This window comes from Tachypleus tridentatus, chromosome 1 (assembly GCF_004210375.1).
Source record: "Tachypleus tridentatus isolate NWPU-2018 chromosome 1, ASM421037v1, whole genome shotgun sequence".
Lineage (NCBI taxonomy): Eukaryota > Metazoa > Arthropoda > Merostomata > Xiphosura > Limulidae > Tachypleus > Tachypleus tridentatus.
In genome coordinates this window covers 67,801,574-67,819,082 of record NC_134825.1, presented here as the reverse complement: position 1 = coordinate 67,819,082, position 17,509 = coordinate 67,801,574, and the positions used below count along the sequence as shown (strand labels likewise).

At 32.8% G+C, this 17,509-nt stretch overlaps 1 pseudogene across 1 annotated transcript; it reads right to left on the bottom strand.

The window, feature by feature from the left end:
* Positions 1–8,157: 8,157 nt before the first annotated feature.
* Positions 8,158–16,354, bottom strand: LOC143251135 (hemocyte protein-glutamine gamma-glutamyltransferase-like; annotated as a pseudogene). Its single transcript, XR_013028511.1, has 14 exons — positions 16,004–16,354; positions 14,795–15,004; positions 14,201–14,479; positions 13,964–14,082; positions 13,678–13,785; positions 13,186–13,364; positions 12,599–12,737; positions 12,021–12,124; positions 11,598–11,766; positions 10,821–10,918; positions 10,371–10,655; positions 9,554–9,714; positions 9,295–9,431; positions 8,158–8,790 (listed from the first exon to the last, which is right to left on the bottom strand). The product of XR_013028511.1 is annotated as a hemocyte protein-glutamine gamma-glutamyltransferase-like (transcript).
* Between the last annotated feature and the right edge of the window lie 1,155 nt (positions 16,355–17,509).

Below are 17,509 nucleotides of genomic sequence, written 5' to 3'. Positions count from 1 at the left end.
GTTATTGGAAACGTCACATTCCCGTCCACAAGTTTCTGTGAATTTGGAACTTTTAACTTACGTGTAATCATAGCCTGTGTTATTGGGGTGATATTCCTTCTGTTTCAATCACAATACTAGTGGCTATGCAAGCGAAAAATAACCAGAGAAAATTTCATTATAAATTGACACTAGTATTATGTGTTTTTACTGTTGTTGGCATACAAGTGATTAAAATAATTTTTACGATTGCCACGTGTTTAAGTAGATTCTCTTTTCTATACTTTCTTAGTAACTACTTTATTTGTTTACACTTACAAATGCAAGTACATTTTATGTATCTGTTACGAAGAAAAGTATAAAAATAATAGTTTGACATCAGTATCTTCCTACGTCATCTATCAGTTGAAGAATGAGTTAATAGTGACGTCTGTAAGACTGGTGACGTCTTGAAGTTTATCCAACAAGAGTTTTCAAAGTCTAGCGTAAGCATAATTTGCTTGTGCAAAACACGTACGGTGTATTAATGGTATTTTTAAATAAGGGTATTTATAGTAACGGTATGCTAACACTTTATTAGAATAATGTGACGTGTGTTACCATATGATGTCATAACAATGAAAACTTTGCTAAATCAAACACTATAGCTTTGAGTAAGGATTGTGAATAAACATTTTTGATGTAATCTCTGTTATATAGTTGAACTATTATAACCTGATACGGTTGTTGGTTACTGTTCCACTCCACTCAGCTGAATTCTGATGTTTTGAATATTAATTGCAGTCGATGTAAAACAAGAAAATGTTCAAGATAATTAATTTTGAAACAGATCTGTAAAGTGCATTTTATAACAATATGTAATCTTAATCCATCACTAAAATGGTTGTAATTTAGATATTATTGGACAGGTGATGTTTTAGTTAGATGGATAGTTTTAATCGATTGTTGTGTTCATTTGTTTCCTATTGTTTGTTCTTGAATTTCGCGCAAAGCTACACGAAGGCTATATGCGTTAGTCGTTCATAATTTAGCAATGTAAGACGAGAGGGAAGGAAACTATTAATCACCACTCACCGCCAACTTTTGGGCTACTTTTCTTAATCAACGAATAGTGGGATTGACCGTAACCTTATAACGCCTCCACGGCTGAAAGAGCGAGCATGTTTGGTGGGACAGAGATTCGAACTCTCAACCCTCAGAATACGAGTCGAGTACCTTCACCACCTAGCCGTGCCAGGCCTCTTTTCTGCTGTGGCAATAATCTAACTACTGTTGTTATTAACTACTGTAACTAGATTAATAAACTATTAATAACAATACACTATTCTGAAAGTTAAAGTAATATAACGCGTGAGCTATTCACTCACTCTTGTGGCAAAAATAGTCGCATACACATTAAACATTTTCCCAAAAGAAGTATTTTATTTGGATAAAACTCGGACGTAAAATGTAGTAACAATTTGAAAGAAGTTTGGTTAGTTTCTTTGTTGAATTTCGTGTAAATCTCGATGGTTAACTGTATTACCCACTCGTAATTTTGATTGGCACAGAACTAGTCAACATTCCCCACCACTGATATACGGATTGACCTTCAGATTTTACGTCTTCATGGCTGAAGGGCCAAGTTTATTCGACGAGTGACTTCGAACTTGCGATCCGTAAATCGCAAATCCAGCGCCACACACAGTATTATTTAAAACTAAGATTGTTCCGAGATAATCTTTACTGCAAGATAAAGTTTATTATGTAACAGGCTTCGAACTCGGAACTCACAAACTGAGAGTTGATTGCTATAACTCCAGACTATACCATTCCTGGAGAAAGGAGAACTTGTAGTCGTATCTGATAAATTTATAAAGCCTGGCATGGTCAGATGGTTAGGGGCGCTTGACTCGTAATCTGAGGGTCGTCTGATCGAATTCTAGTCACACCAAATATGCTCGCTTTTTCAGCTGTTGGGGTGTTATAAGTTGATAATCAATTGCACTATTCATTTGTAAAAGAGTAGCCCATAGTTCATGTTATATCAAATAATTTTTTGTCCTTTTGAAGGCGAACTTGCCGACTGAATTTGTGTTTCATTTGTTGTTGTGTCTTACTTAAATAATTCCAGTGCAGCATGACTCCTTGGCTTGAACAAGCTTCACTAGGTTATTTTTATAAATCAACTCAAAAACAACTAAAAGTTGGTATCATGCTCTTTTTAATGTAATTGTTTATTTTGTCTGTAATAACTGGATGATTACACCATTTGTATTGTTTTAGACCTGTATTGTAATTGTTTATTTTGTCTGTAATAACTGGATGATTACACCATTTGTATTGTTTTAGACCTGTATTGTAATTGTTTATTTTGTCTGTAATAACTGGATGATTACACCATTTGTATTGTTTTAGACCTGTATTGTAATTGTTTATTTTGTCTGTAATAAATGGATGATTACACCATTTGTATTGTTTTAGACCTGTATTGTAATTGTTTATTTTGTCTGTAATAAATGGATGATTACACCATTTGTATTGTTTTAGACCTGTATTGTAATTGTTTATTTTGTCTGTAATAACTGGATGATTACACCATTTGTATTGTTTTAGACCTGTATTGTAATTGTTTATGACTTAAATGATAAAAACTAAGATATTCTAGCGATAATACAACTTTCGAACAAGTTAAACTTTTCATAGGCTGAAGACGATTCCAGTTGCTCAAAGTTTCTAATACATTTCACGTGATTACACTCAATTTCATGAAGAAATGAGGGCGGAAGTTGTGTTGCCTTGTGTTTCAAAACATCCCCGAAGCCTCTGTCTGCGGGCCTGGCATGGCCTAGCGCGTTAAGGCGTGCGCTTCGTAATCTGTGGGTCGCGGGTTCGCGCCCGAGTCGCGCCTAAACATGCTCGCCCTCCCAGCCGTGAGGGCGTTATAATGTGACGGTTAATCCCACTTTTCGTTGGTAAAAGAGTAGCCCAAGAGTTGGCGGTGGGTGGTGATGACTAGCTGCCTTCCCTCTAGTCTTACACTGCTAAATTAGGGACGGCTAGCACAGATAGCCCTCGAGTAGCTTTGTGCGAAATTCCAAAACAAACAAACAAAGCCTCTTTCTGCAGCTCTGGAATTGACAAAATGTTATACTCTGATAGTAAGCCTAGCGGATACAGTTGGAATTATGATATGGCTCAAGGCGTTACTGTAACCATATTAGGCGTCCCGATGGTATTCTGTTCGTTGTGTTTTGACAAGATCAGTACGAAATTCCTTTCACTTTGTAGTTAACGTTAAAGATTGCCGATGGTACAGTTGCGTACCGAAAAAAATGGCTGGTTGAAACATAATGCGGCCCACGTTTCCGAAGGATAAAACAATACACAGTTTATGGATACATAAAATTACAGACAACACAACAATATGCACAGCACATATAAACCTAATGATTTTATAGCACCAATACACTACCTTATATATAAATTGTAAGGAGAGCGACTTACAACTAACGCTTAATTACACATTTGGAATATTTCATATCAAGTCAAAGTGTGACAAGAATAATTTGGAACAAAAAGTGCAATAAATAATCATGCTTGCCATAAGGAATCATCATAATGGCTATTATGCTAATTATTGCAATTATATATGTTATTAATAATCAAACACGCCCTCTACATTCCTACACTCAGTTACACAACCTCTTCAAACATGTGGTCAACTATAGGCCAGTTACCTCTTTCTTTCTTTGTGAACCTGACGATCACCGAAGATCATCGAAATGTTGTTCGCTCCTCTACACAAAAAAATTCTCTAAATTCAAATCAGTCGTTTTTACATATAAATTTTTCTCTGCAAGTGGGTTTTCTCGACATCACTGAAAAGTATAATTAATGATAATAATTCTTCGAGAGCTTATAAAAGATGTTCCACCAAACATTAGTGAAATGTTTGCATTCTGTTTTTATACAACTATTGTGTAATTTATATTCAATAGGTTCTTTATTAGACTCAGTTATCTATATATACGGACATTTAGTGAGAGTTTGTCATACGAAGATATGCAAGCATAATAATAAACATTACTTTATGTCCTCACCATTAAAGTCGTCCTGAAGTGATACAACAATTTTTTTACTTATCGTTGCACGAAATATTTGTATTATTTACATTTATCATTTGACTGGAATAAATTTTAAGTTCAATTCACGGTAAGATTGTTTTTCAGTATCAGTTCCTTTGTTTTAAGTCGACAAACTAGCCATTTGTCTTTATTTAAAATAACATCACATATTTATCAGCGAAAATTAGCACATTAATATAAATTTTAAGTCTCATGATATGAAGAACAATTTAAAATAAGGTTTGTGTGTTACTACAGAATAACGACTTAAACATGTGGATTTTATGATGAATTACAAATTATATAAAATATCATAATACAATGATATTTAGATTTGAAACTAAAAAAAACACTTTTCAAACAGAATCTGAAAACAACATTCAATGTTTTATGATGGGCACACCATTCAAGTATTTGTGAGATATTCAACAAAGTACGTTCTATGAGAAACTACTTTTTACTACTTCGAGCTATTATTCAATTTTTTAAAAAAACAGCAGCGATATGTTTTAAAGCTGAAAAAATACGTCATAAGTCGACTAATTAAGTTACTCTTTTTTATTGTAAAATTTTCAACATATTCTAAATGGTTATAGAATTAGTTTCAAGAAAGTTCTTTAAAATATTTGAAAAAAAAACAAAGCAAATACAATTGGTTAAGTTAGCCTTACTAAAGTAACGAATTAAACGATAAGGGTGTGAACTTCTTCTGATAATACAGTGGAGCGCCATTAAGCCGCGGCACAGTTACCGCGAAATCGCTTAAGCCTCTGTAGCAAGTCTTGTCACCGCTAATTTAAGAACGTGTAAAAACGCGGCTTACGAATTTAATTCTGGCTTTATAACTTTAAGGGGATATTTAAAAAGGATTTGCTTTAATTTGGGAAATAAATAAAATATATTACAATATAAATCGACCGTTAATCTACCTTATTCGCTCTCTATGTCAGCTTTATGGAGGCCGCCATTGTTACCGAATCACACCTCTCCATACATTAAAGTTAATCCGCGGTAAATCCGTGAAAAAAGTGATAAATAATTAAAATATTAATTTTAATTCGATAATCTGATATTTTTGTGGAATTGTATAAATATTGGCCACAAACCCAATAGAAATCACTCCATTGATGATGATGTACCAGTAGCTTCCTCAATTTTCCACAAAGGTTTAAGCCGCGGTTAAGCAGATTGACCCCTCAAATACCGCGGCTTAACGACGCTCCACTGTATTAAACAATAAGTGCTATACCATAAAGACACCATATGATAATATTAAACAATAAGTGTTATACCATAGAGACGCCGTATGTTTACTCAGTAGCTAGAATTACTTGAATTCGAATCACCTTGTTCCTGGTTGCAATATCTTTATGCGATCCTGTGATTAACAACTGTTTGAGTCAGTATTAACAGCCTCCCAGAGGCTCAACGATATGTTTGGGGACTTACAACGCTAAAAAACGGGTATCGATACCCTTGGTGGGCAGAACACAGAAAGCCCACTGTGCAGCTTTGTGCTTAATTCAAAACAACTAGATTATTAATAATTATTCAGCAGTTGATTAATGTATTATGCTTTCATTCTATTATCTACAATGTATTTTTTTAGCAAGGATGCTTAGAAGTGCTTGTTCGTCCATGGGATTTTGTCTTTGAGAACTTAGGAGCAGAACCCTAACATCCAAGTTTTTTGAACTTGTTGTCACTGGTACAACGCATTAAGTAATTCATGTACCGTGAATAGTTTGTGGTATCGCTTTTATAAACATTTTATTTTGAGAAAAATGTATGTAAATTTCTTAAATACTATTTTGTAAAAAGTAACTACAATATGTTAAATACTTATTCATATTTGGCCATGTAAGCCAATAGTCACTTACTCTTTCCTGATTCTCCCTCATTCTCACACTGACAAATAAAAATATTTTGAAATAAATGAGAAGCGACTTTTATCACAGAAAAAAATCTGTAAATGAGTGAACATAACCAATAAATATTAACTGCTAGTGGGGTAGAAAGTAGAGGAAAGGGGTACATTTCTCAATCTTACTCAGTAAAAATGCATGAAAATTAGAAAAATTACTGTTGATAAAGGCCGGAGAATGACGTGTGTTATGTACATGTGGCGAATATTCCCTCATTTCACTGGGTGAAATCAGCTTTGGTCCTCTCCCAGGTTTAATTTTTCTTCTACATCCCTGTATATAATAATTATAAAACAGTTTTAAAGCAGAATAAAGAGTGTGGATGATAGTTTAACAGAACTTGTGAAAAACTTTATCAAGATATCTTGTAAGGATGTTCCACATGAAGTGTGGATTCATTAATCCACTCAGCAGTTCAAAGATACCGTAATATATTAGTTACATCTGAATTAGACTAAAGCAAGGCATATGATCACCTTTCAAGGAAGTTTGACAGTTGACGATAGAACTTGAATACATTAAAAACACAAATAAAGATCTGAACACACCATACAGAAATTCAGGATAATCATATCGAGCAATGTGTAAACGTGAACTCCCTCTGCTGGTATTCTAAAAGAAGTGAAACGAATAATTAAATAATTAGTTATGTAGAACGGAAGATGAAACCACAAACAATAGTTATTTCGACTGCATCGTAAAAAGGACATATTACCAATAACTTTTGGAATAAACGGATAGAGAATTAAAACTCCTTCTAAGGATGTCAGTAAAAGAGAACTACTATACATTTGTGAACACAGTCATCACTATAGGAGTGTAAGGAATCAACAGATAGTATTTAATCAATGAGACATCACCATAGTGACGACGACTCCTTGAACCCAATTAGATAAAGAAATCCGAAGGAGTGAGTAATTCAGACATCGGACAATAGGAATTAGCTGAGCTTATGTGCGAATGTGAGCTAAGAAAACTCCATTTGCTCCAAATTATATGATATTCAAGAGATATTCAAGATTATATGTAATCCAAGAGAAATATCAAGTGTTCTGACCGTCTTCCAAAGACGTTGACAGGAGAGCACATAATTGTTCGATATCCAGCAATGTTAAACTTTAAGTTTAACAAACTTTTGTTTCATTTGTGTATTAAGATTCTTCTAGGGATTTCAAAATCTAGGGAAGACTAAAGTTATAGTTTTTTTTTTAATAATTTAATTTAGTCTTTTTTTTTGTAGTAGAATTTTCGGTATGTAATTATACAGATATTCTCCAGAGCTTAAATCTTACGTGACGTATCCAAATTTCATAAGATTTTTGAAAAAACTAGTATCTCATAAAAGCACCAGAAGTAACTGTTGAGAGGGTTAGTTAATCAGTTTGCGAGAAAGTAGGTCATACAGTGTTGTATACGACAGAGAAAATTTAGCAAGCGATATTTAGTTTTATTTGTGAGTTAGACATGTCCCTTGTTTAGTGTTAATTTGTGAAACCATGTCGGTTATAAATTTTAGTTAAAAATGAAACATATTCCCTCCTTGTTAATTGGACTGAACTTTGCTTTATTGTTTAGCAATAAACTAACAAAAATATGCTCAGTGATAGAAACTGTAACATAATCACTTGTTTGGGGTGATCTTGATTACAGTTTCTTTAAGTATTCACATGTGGGTTAACACCTTATATATTATATGTCAGAATTAAAAAAAATCATAGGTTCGTAACAAATCTTCAGAATTAAAACGCTAAAATCATAGGTTCGATTTTTCTCGTTATAAACGACCGCGTACAACTGGTATAATCATTGTATATCGTGTTTACATATTCATCCTTTTAAATAATGAGTTGTTTTAAGAAAAAAGAAACTAGACATCAAATGAATTGATTCGAATATTTTCTCTCCGTAATTATATTATGTGTGTTGTGTAGAAAACGTGAAATTTGTTAATTCTAGATCTTCAAATTGAAATCGTTATTTGTTTACTCCAGCGCAACTCACTTTCCAGACATGAAATCATCACTATGACTTGGATATTTTAATTAAAATGATTTTCGATTTTCTTTGTGGTTGTAATAAGGAACTAATTTTGAAAGTGTACTAAATGGCAAACCTGCCTTCACGAATTGATTCAAACAGATACTATATTTCATTGATATTTTTAAAAAGTTTAATACACTATGAGTATTTTGTCATTTACTGCACGAGATATAAATTAATAAAAATAAATAAATAAATAAATACGATCTTAATTTAAAAAATACACAACAGATATTAAGTATTTTAACAGAAACAAATACGTGATTTAAACTGGAGACATGGAAAATATATTTTAAGTGAAAAATTGCTCACTCGTTGAACCCAAGTGGTATAAATATAGCATCAATCTTCAAGACTTCGAAAATATATTTAAAATTCCAAGAAATACTATAACATATCGTATTGAAATGAGAAAGCAAAACAGAAAATTAACATGCTTAAAAAAAAACAAAAGTTGATCCCTGAAAGGCATAAGTTACACAGAAATACGAGTATATTAATGAAACAACACGATTCAATAACCTAAAGTTTACAACAATGCATCTCAAACAGTAACTTTAAATAGAACTTATAAAGTCTCGTTGTGGCTTGGATCGGATTTTGGGATCACCTCAATATGTTTTGATCCCATGAGCTGGATGAGCTGCCGAGAGCTGAAAGTGACGAATATTGTCTTGGAACCAGGCTGCTGAGGAACGAGTTTTTCGTTATGAGTTATAGTTTCACCTGGTTTGATATCCCTGTAATGGTACAAAATTATGTTATGAAAAAAACATAATATAGCCATCGATGTGTAAACTTTGTATTGTTTTAAACGTAGTTAAACAGGTAACATTATTCAGATTCGATATTAATCTACAAACTTAATTATAACTAGTATCTGAACAACAGATGTTCGATTTAAGAAGATCTTAATTGAGTTTTTTTGTGTATGATTATCTCACCATTTAAATGTTGGTTAAATGAAATTCTCCTTAAACAATATTATAAACAAAGTTAAAATTACTATATGAGAAACAACTGTTAAGTTCAGAAGATTCTTTTAGTCTTTTAACCGTTTTTTATCAACTTCTCACACATTGTCGCTGAATTCGTTTATTTTAGAATTGTTATTATGAAGTAAAGACGAATGATATTTGTTTGTTCGTAAATACGGATAGGTTTAAAGAAATTTTTGTGTGAAATTAAATTTACTCAAATACGGAGAGTTACTTTATTTTAGAGAGAGAGCATATTTTCCACACCTGAACTTTGAATGGTACGGTCCTGCAAGTCCCGGTCCTTCAATATTGAAGACACAATCTTCCAGAGTACGTTTCAGTGGGTTTTGAAAAGTGATAACTAATTCAAATGGTCTTCCAACCTCTGGAGTTCCGTGGACCTAAGTTAAATAATAATAACAGTACATTTTATTATCGAGGATTTATCATGGATTCTAGATATGGAAAATAATGTAGTGTCTACCGTTAGAATTCCAACAATATGATCTTTATTTGACCTTACCTTAAGACTCAACTTCGGTTTGTCCAGTACAAAATCGTCCTCACCAGACCAGGATTGCTGCGTTTCCATCACTGTGGCCAAAGCGTAGATTTTTATCATGGCGTAATCCACCAGTTTGTCGAGATATTCGCTTGAGCTCAATTTAATTGAAAGAAGTTCCTCTGTAAATAACATATATTTAATATACCTTTCTATGTAGAAAGAATCTCTATAATCCCTACAGACAGTTATTACAATTTTCCCTAAACCTATTTCTCAATGTGTATCGAACGTTAAATTCATTTGTACATGTTTATGCTACACTTTTTTCTTGTAACAACACTAGATCACAAGTTAATTCTAAGTAATTCATTGTTTTTAATAATAAATATTGTGAATACATATCTGTAGTTACATCATCATTTTTCATTACTTATATAAAGATAGAAAATTCCTGAACATTACTTCTGGGAAATATCAAATTTAACTTTAAATATATATATATATGTATATTAGAACAAATTTGTTGTTATGATAGAAAACCTTCAATTAGAAACAATGGTGTTAATTAATTTAAGAACAGTTATGTTGGACTGGTACAACAGTGTTTATCATTTTAAATAAGGTTGTATTAGACTTCTACGCTACCGTACTAAACTAAGTAATTACAGTTTTATCAAAACTCTATTTACTTCGTCAACACCCACACCTGTCCTGTTTATCAATTACCTTACATATGGTAATTAGATTATTCTATAAACAGCTCATGAGGTCTATCTTCTAATCAGTACAAATCATACGGATACAAGAAAGGTAAAACTAGGTAACATAAGTGTACCTTGCTTGGGTTGAAGGATAAATTTATCACTCTTCCGTTTCAACATTTTAGCTGTAATTCCAGTGTAGTAAACGCTGCTGGCTGACAATATGGCTGACACTGTTCTGGGTTTGCTGCTCAGATTTTTAATCTTTATTGTTACATCGAATGGCCGTCCTATCATCACTTTCTTACTCTCCAATAGCTCGAATGAAACGTCTTCTTTTTCAACAGGTCGGTCGAATCTGTGTCTCACAATATCGTTGTTTGTGGCGTTCAGTACAGACATTCTCTCTTCCTCGGTTCCTGCAGGACACAAACCAGTTTTATCAGGCAACAAGATTCTCTGGTGCAATTTTATTTTCAAACTCATTGTGTAGCTTTCCACTTAGAAACAAAATAAACAAACTCTCCAATACACAAGTGTTCAAAACGTCGGTTTATTTTTATAAACATATACTGGTTACTTACCTTCTTTGTTTTTATACTCGTAAGTGATATCCTCAGCATCCCTGTTTCCATAATCATCATCAACTCCAACCTTCTTTGTTAGTATAAGACGGCCCACACTATAATTAAAAAAACAACAACAGTTTATCACACCTGTATTGTGACTTTGAAGGAAGCTAATTCTCAAATTAAGCATGTTGTTGTTGTGGAGTTAAACCTAACATGGAACGGAAATGAAGTAAAGCCAGTCAGTTACTTGTTAGTAATTCATTTAACATTGAACATTTACGTCTACTAAAAAATATTTATCTTTTAAACAATATCTGCAACCAGACGTAATATCAAATTGATAGCTTTTGATTGCATTCATTAATAATTCGATTAATTATTTTTGAGAAATAATGTATTATAAGAAAAGTTTATTTTCTAGGGCCTATTTTTATTATGTACGCTTTAATGAAGGGCAAGCTTTGGAGAAATAAGTGTGATTTATATAGATATAACAAAGCGGTATTTTTAACTGAAATGTATTGTGCTCAAAAACATGCATAAGATTTCAGGAACTGGAATTTTCAACCTAAACGGCACTTTGTATACAAGGTGGCTGAACTGTGAGGTCGCAGACACTTGTATTCAGGTATACACGTTCCTGAGTTTTTACTACGGAACGAAATAAAAGAAGCCAACCAGAGTATCAGCCACTACAAGTGCCTTGTCCTCTGTTATTTTTGTAACGTGTTTATATCTGTGAATACGGTGTACATTCAGAAACAACATGTAACACTTAAAATTACGTACTGGCTAGTGTTTGTTTTCATTTTTTTCCACCCAGTTTCCGCTTTTCGGTCTTTCTGCCAGTACACGATGTCTGCATTGACTTCAGCGAAGACGAAAGGGACGTCGTATCTGTATCCAACTTCTCCTCTTTTCACAGCTAGTTGAGATGCTGGTCCTAACTGATAGATACCTGAGTGAAAATATCAAAAACATATCTCTAATTATATTCCTAGAACTTTAAAGTAAAGAGTAATTTTTCATATTGCTTTAAAATTATTTGATTCTAAGACTATGAAACTTGCTTTAACTGAGTTTAATATTAAATTGCAAGATCCAAACTGCAAGTCATCATACAAAACCACAGTTTTCGTATTATTCACACGTACGTAAATACATTCTCAAATATTTACATAGAAACTATAATTTTTATGAGTTGCACAATACCTTCGCTGGTTTCCTGTGGGGTGGCGTCAAGTATTTGCCATCCCCCGTATCCTGCAGGAAGGTCAGATCTCGCCATCCAACACTCATTCCATACATGGAAGTTCCTGAAACACGAGTTGTCGAGTTAGTTAATAAATCTCTGTTTCTTATTCAGAGGTTATCTGAATAAAGTGAACGAGTTTCGTGTTGTAAAACTAATCACAGAGGAAAGATTTCTTTATATAAAATACTTAAAAATGTTTAACACATTGATTTCATTCCGTTCAAAACTCAGTGACAAAGTCATACATACTTAACACGTTTTGTGATCGATCGTTAGAGGATGTTCTTGTCATAAAGATAAAAGAAAAACCTTCTGTTATAATGAGCTACTTTCTTTTAACTTTTCACAGTTTAGAAACGTATTTTCAAAAGTTATATATCATATAATATATATATATATAAGAAAAACAAATGCAGAAACTCTTTATAAAACTGTACTAAAACGGCTAGTAATTAAATCTTATCTGAACAAAACGTTAATATACAACTATTTGGAACAATATTATCACATTAAAGTAACATAAAACCTTAAGTACCATATTGAATCGTTTGTTCCTCCAGACATCTGATCTCCGTTTTCGTTAAATAGTTTGTCAATGGTTAATGTGGCGTCTGCATCATGAGCTGACACGAAGTTTGAAACTGGCCGACAGGGGAGCCCCAAGGCTCGGCAAACTATAACCATAAAACATCAAATTAAAGTTTTGATAAAATGTTTTAGCAACTGACAAAATATTCATAAGTACATTTTCGTGATATACCGTAAATATTAAAACAATAATTTGTGTTATTAAAATCACGATATTACTTCTGATTATCGCGTTTGTGATGTGGAAAGAGATTTTTAGAATTGCAGTGATATGAACACGAGATAATGAAATGCTAATAATCATTTTGTGTGAATGTTAACAGAATGAATTGTTATATTTGTTGTCACACAAATGACTTTGATTGCTCATCATTTCTTTTACTAATATAAATATCTTAAGATTATTGATTTTTCGTTTTAATTTCGTTATGACAAATGTATGATATTAAAACAAATCATCAATCCACATCTTATTAAATCCAGCTAATAAAAGGTAGTTATCGCATAATATAGGCAGAAAGAAGCGAAACCTACCAGTATTGCATACACCAGCAAATACCCAGCATTGTCCATATTTCACTGGATCTCCTTCGTTTTTCATAAACTTTTCTAGAATGGCAGCACTTCCAGTCCATTTCCAGGGGGGCGACACCTTCATCATAAGGCTCATGCCATCTACCTATTATCACACCGTTGTCGTTAAGGCTGTTCACCTTTAATCAGAAAAAGTTAAAGGTTTTTAATGATTTCTAATTATGTATTTATTACATTTACTGCTAAGTACATGTAAAGTGTATAGTGAATCTTGAAATATTAACTTGGATTAAATATAGTTTTCAACACACTGAAACTCATGAACACAATTATTTATTGTACTATTAGAAATAAAAATACTTTTAATGATTTCCTGACACAAACATGTAGATAAATCTCGCATCACACTCTTGACAAGAGACAAAAGTAAATGTATTAAGTTAAGGTAATATTAGGTAATACTCGTATCACGATTTTTCAAAGAAATCTTACCATGGCCGACACAGCACGAGCTACTTTGACTGGGTTAGTCCTGGAACTGTAATCGAGACGAGAACGTTCCAACAAAAACATGCAAGCCGGAAGGACCGAGTCTTTAAACTGAAATACAAAATATACTCTTCTTATTGACTCTAGTAGAATTGATAGAATTGTGCTGTAGAACTGTTTAGAAGCCGAAATGAAACATAAACATCAATATTTTCAAAAGTTTATTTTTCAGACGCTATTAAAGTGAAGAGAAATGTCAGTTTTATTCAAGTTATTAAACATTTATTACCTGCCCAAAAATCCACTGTCTTCCTTGTGGGTAGTTAAACGAACCTACATAAATCTTTCCAACGTCATTCAAAACGTATTCTTTTCTCATTTTATCATCTTGCATGTAGACAGAGTCATCTGTCGACCAAAAAACAAAATTACATCTCGTTAGTACTCTTAGCACCTTTATTTAATGAGAAAAATCTCTTCGTAAAACATAAGTTTTAGTTATGGATATTTTTACTCTTAAACTCACCTTTGCTCCATGGATTAAAGAGAACGTAAATATTCTCCTTGCATTCATACGTTTCTGAAGAAGAGACTGGTTCGTCATCTTTTGACTTTAATTGTGAAGTAACTTTCATCTTCCAAATTCCAACTCCCACGGAAGAGGGTACGTGTACTTGGAGAGTTATGTTAGAACCATCATGACTTTGTAGTCGCACATCCCACTTTGTTTTATCTTCTTTGTAGGAATCGTTGTTGGTTATGGGTATTACAACTAAGGTGCCTTTACTGATTTGAGGGTTCGAACCTATGTATAAAATTTATTGAGAAAAATCTTCAATTCGTATAATCACGTGACAAGTATGTTTTTGTGCACTTATCACACCTTAAGAATAAAATAATACATTTTTCCAGAATATTTTATATCGTAAGATAGATCTCGTAAAACTCTTAATCGACAAACCCATAATAACTGTCATCAAAGTTGAATATTACAAAAACTAAATGTTTGTTGGTTATTATATCCTTTTTTAAAATCAAAACTTATTCAATATGTCTTTAAGACGTTAGGATTAATAAATACGTTTTTAAACGTGTAGCAGGTACTGTTATTCTGACTCACCACACGACATTTCCAGTTTAAGCGTATGTTTCTTTGGATCGTAGTCTCTATTGAACAGAATGGTAACAGTAAACGACAAGCCACGCCGAAGTATGAGAACAGGCTTAGGACCCTCTACGAGTTCGTACATTTGGGTGTTGTGTTTTAGAGCATTATCTCGTGGAAGGAAATCCACGCTCTCTACTTTTAGAGCCGAGGATCCATCTTCACCTGTACAAAGCAAAAATAAAGTGATAAGAATTGCTGCATCTGATGTCTTAAACACAACTTTCGTAATAACACTAAGATAAAATTACTAATTGTATGTTTTTTTTGGTTTTGTTTATGTTAGAAATGGAGTTCTTGCAAAATGTATGTAATATAATACAGTGATGAGAGATATATATAAAGTTTCAACTACCATCTTTCATGTATTGTTTTTATTAGAGAAATATGTGATTTGTACTACCGTTGTTCTTTTATGTGAACTCATGTTAAATTAACCTCATTAGCTTTAATATATATATATAACTGCAGTGGCACACACAACTATAAGCCTAAAATGTTTCAAAGAACGTCAATCTGAAAGAAAGAATTGAGGTCATAAGGTCAAGACAGAATACTATCGAAACAAAATTAAAGAGTTATAATAAAGTAAACCGACCCAATGTAAGAAGCGTTGTCATAGGGTCAAGACAAAATATTAAGTTGTCCCAAGGGAAAGGAAATTATTTTCACATTCAAACTTTGCCCAGTTTTTCTGTAGATCTGATTACATGTCTTCAGAAAGGACTAAAAGTTTGTTAAAACATTATTAATCTAGTTTTGTTCTTTGTCAGTTTCGATTTAATTCAGTTATAACCTACTAGCTGTTTAAAATTGTCAGAGATTAAAAAAGGCTTATAGATGTTCGGTTCTTCCGTTTCATGTGACATTTAACTACTTTCGAGTCTCTTCCAATATAAACCAACTAATACTGTTATATATATATATATATACACACACAAACCAGAGCTGCGCAGTGAATAATCTGCACATTGTCCACTTCGGCGGAGAATATAGCTCCACATTTTTGTATTAGATAAAGAGGGAGGCTATGTATTGTGTACTTATACTGACAGAGAGAGGTTTACAGAAACACTACAGTTTATGTTCAGGTAATATTAAATGTCCGAAGTAGAAATAAAATGAAATTTAGAATACAATAAATCCAAAATATCAACTGCCTACCGTTCTCAGAACCGTTCAATTCTCTTCTTTTCTCGTACTCTTCTAACATCTTTCTTAAAAGGTCTCGCAGGTAGCTGTTATAATCATCCACGTCACTGACATTATAACTGGAGACTGTGTTGTTGGACACGTCGGACAATGGAAGTCTCCCAAAACTGTACATCTTCCGAGTTAAGATTTCTCAACACAAACCAAATAGTTTTCTCACTACGATATGCTTTAGTAATTAATGTCAACTTTGTATGTAACAAAAACTAGCTGTTGATATTAGCTTGAAAACTCCTTAAATCAAACGTTGAAGCAAAGATAAATTATAACTTCTGAAGAACTTTATAATCAGAGTATAATAACTTTCGTGATATCTTAGAGCAAGTAAGCTAGTGATCTTCTTTATATAGATAAATGAGTGAACAGTTTTGGAAATACCAGTTTCCCAGTACACCATGTGATGGTAAGAATCAATTACGAGAGAAATATGTTAGCCTATTAATTGGAAATTGGTTTCTCGGTAAGAGGGAGTCTGTGTTGGCCAATCAGTGACTTTATCTCATTTAATTACGTGTACACATTCTACAAAGTAGGTGTGTGTATGTTTCTTAAACTGGACATTCCATTCCGCGAGGAAAACAACAATATGACGTTCAGTGCCAGGGTTTCTAATTGGGCAACGTTATAGAAGACATCACATTCCAGACCATCTGTTTTCTGTGAATTTGTTACTTTTATTTCACACGTTATCATAATCTACGTACTTTGAGAAGCAGGGCCTTATGAAGGAAACAACATTTTCAGCTACAAGAATAGTGGTTATACAAGCGTTAAATAATCAGAGTAATTTTCATTATGAATTGATATGACATAACTTGTTTTCATAGCTTTTATATATAAGTGATTTGAATAATTTTTGCGAATGTCACGAGTTTAAATAGTTTTTCTTTTTTAGACTGTTCTTTATAAGCAATTTGCTTGTGTGCACGTATAGACACAAGTTTATTTTCATCTCTCTATCTGATACAGAGCAAAAAAAGTGTAGGAAACCATTCTACGTTTTGTGCCAGAAAAGTACGAGTTAATAGTGACGTCACCTAGATTGATGACGTCTTGATTGTCAAAGTCAAACGTATGCAAGCTTTGTTTAGGCATAATATATGTAGCGAATTAATTGAAATTAGCAGATTTGTGGTTTGGTATTTTTAAACCATAGTCTTTTTATTAATGGTATTTTCATACGATAACGGTTTATTAGAATAGTGTGACGTGTTACCAAATAATGTCATATCAATGAAAACTTTGAAAATTAAACGCTACAACTCTGAGTAATAATTCTGTACAAACGTTGTTTGCTGTAATTCCTGTTGTGTAGTTGAACTATGATTGTCTAATATGTTTGCTATTTAATGGTCCACTTGTAGCTCAGCATCAATTTGGTGGTCTTATAACACTAAAGCTGTTATTTCGATACCAGCAAAGTAAACATAGCTCATTGTGTAGCTTTGTGTTCCAAAT